A 2500-nucleotide genomic window follows, 5' to 3' on the forward strand; every position below is an offset into this window, starting at 1 on the left:
ACGCGCTGTGAGAATTGCCCCAATCGTTTCAGGCGCCGTGAAAAAAAGAAAGACGTAGTCGTCAACGTCTGGTCCCGTCAATGGCGAAGGGCGTTTTCTCTCAACTTTGGCATGCTCGCTGAGGAAAAGGCAGGTAAAGGTTGTGGATAAAAGTCCGAAGAACCTCGCTACAATTGCCCAAAATCTTTCCGCTGCCATTCAAAAATGGACTACTCCTCCACACCTCCTCCCGTCCATGCAAAACGGCGTTTTCTTCTCTCAACTTTGGCATGCTCGGAGAGAAAAAAAAGGCAGGTAAAGGTTGTGGATAAAAAAGTCAAAAATTGCCAAAATACTTTCTGGGCCCTCAAAAAAAGGCCTACTCCTCAACGCCTGCTCCCGTCCATGCCGAACCGCGTTTTCTATCAACTTTGGCATGCTCGGAGAGAGAAAAAAGGAAAAAAAAGAAAAAAAAGGTCCAGTAAAGGTTGTGGATAAAAGTAACCGGCTTGGAGAATTGCCCTGAATCCTTCCGGCGCTGTGAAAAAAAAAGACCAAAAAAAGAGACCTGGTCGTCAACGCCTGCTCCTGTCCATGCCAAACGGCGTTTTCCCTCTCAACTTTGGCATGCTCGCTGAGGAAAATGCAGGTAAAGGTTTGTGGATAAAAAGTAAACGCGCTGTGGAGAATTGCCCAAATCGTTCAGGCGCCGTGAAAAAAAGAAAGACGTAGTCGTCAACGTCTGGTCCCGTCAATGGCGAAGGGCGTTTTCTCTCAACTTTGGCATGCTCGCTGAGAAAAGGCAGGTAAAGGTTGTGGATAAAAGTCCGAAGAACCTCGCTACAATTGCCAAAATCTTTCCGCTGCCATTCAAAAATGGACTACTCCTCCACACCTCCTCCCGTCCATGCCAAACGGCGTTTTCTCTCAACTTTGGCATGCTCGGAGAGAAAAAAAAAGGCAGGTAAGAGGTTGGTGGATAAAAAAGTCAAAAATTGCCAAAATACTTTCTGGGCCCTCAAAAAAAAGGCCTACTCCTCAACGCCTGCTCCCGTCCATGCCGAACCGCGTTTTCTATCAACTTTGGCATGCTCGAGAGAGAAAAAAAGGAAAAAAAAAGAAAAAAAAGGTCCAGTAAAGGTTGTGGATAAAAAAGTAAAAAATTGCCAAAATACTTTCTGGGCCCTCAAAAAAAGGCCTACTCCTCAACGCCTGCTCCCGTCCATGCCGAACCGCGTTTTCTCTCAACTTTGGCATGCTCGGAGAGAGAAAAAAGGAAAAAAAGAAAAAAAAGGCAGGTAAAGGTTGTGGATAAAACTCCAAAACCTCGCTACAATTGCCAAAATACTTTCTGGGCCCTCAAAAAAAGGCCTACTCCTCAACGCCTGGTCCCCAGGCACGTGCTGGGGGGCCTCAACTCAGGCTCTGCCCAATGTGGATCAAGGTCCACCTTCGCAGCGCCTTATGCGACACCCTGGTTGTGGGGGACGCGGCGTGGCGTGGCGGATCGCTCCGGTCGGCGCACAGCCGGCAACGGTCGACCCGTCCGCCTGGCTTTACTGCCCCCGCGCTTCTGTCTTTTGCACTGGCAAGCTAGCGACCGCTCGGCGTGCGAGGCCCGAGTCGGGGGACGGGAGTCTCGGGAGCCCACCAGCTCCCCGCAGGCTACCCGCCCGGCTGCCGAGCTTCCCGCCTGCGCGTCCAAGTGTGAACGCGCACGGCCGCCTCGCCGGGCTTCCTTTGCCGGGGCTCGGCTTGTCGGCCGGCGTCTCACGGTCCGTAGAAGGTTCGGTGCGTTCGCTGACGACGGGTCGAGAGAAGCGTTTTCTCTCCTCCCTCACTGACGGTCGTTGGTGCTCCCCAGCCCCTTCGGCGTCCCAAAGCGTAACGCCTGCTTCATCTCGTCAAGGGCGCGCCCGTCTCTAACCGGGCGTCGTCCGGCACGTGGAAACGGGCGGGAGACGGTGTCGAGGAGGAAGAAAGGGTGGGGTCCGGTCCGGTCCGGTCTGGTCTCCTCCTCCTCCTTCTTCTTCTTGGCGCGCCTCCCGCCGAGACCGATGGATTCGTTGCACTCTCAGGCCCTGAATCTGTTGTCCGGTGGTTTCAGTTGATAGTGCTGCCGCGGACCGCCCACGGAAAGAGCTCAGCCCTCGTTTCTGTGAGCAGCGGTCCCAACTGGCGCTGCAACCGTCTCCCGGGGGCACGCAGAATACGGGTTGCATTCTGGTTGATCCTGCCAGTAGTCATATGCTTGTCTCAAAGATTAAGCCATGCATGTCTAAGTTCACACCCTCGTACGGTGAAACCGCGAATGGCTCATTAAATCAGTCGAGGTTCCTTAGATGATCCAAATTTACTTGGATAACTGTGGTAATTCTAGAGCTAATACATGCCGACCAGCTCCGACCCCTCGGGGAAAGAGCGCTTTTATTAGTTCAAAGCCAGTCGGGTTCTGCCCGTCCTTTGGTGACTCTGGATAACTTTGTGCCGATCGCATGGCCTCGAGCCGGCGACGCATCTT

The 2500-nt window shown here is 53.3% G+C and overlaps 1 non-coding gene across 1 annotated transcript in view; it reads left to right on the plus strand.

Moving 5' to 3' along the window:
* Nucleotides 1–2199: 2199 nt before the first annotated feature.
* Nucleotides 2200–2500, plus strand: part of LOC143278209 (small subunit ribosomal RNA) — a 1829-nt gene continuing 1528 nt past the window's right edge. Inside the window, exon 1 of the ribosomal RNA XR_013053873.1 lies at nt 2200–2500. This exon is cut by the window's right edge and continues 1528 nt beyond it. This is a non-coding gene — a ribosomal RNA (small subunit ribosomal RNA).

The sequence above is a fragment of the Babylonia areolata genome, unplaced genomic scaffold (genome assembly GCF_041734735.1).
Source record: "Babylonia areolata isolate BAREFJ2019XMU unplaced genomic scaffold, ASM4173473v1 superscaf6, whole genome shotgun sequence".
Classification (NCBI taxonomy): Eukaryota; Metazoa; Mollusca; class Gastropoda; order Neogastropoda; family Buccinidae; genus Babylonia; species Babylonia areolata.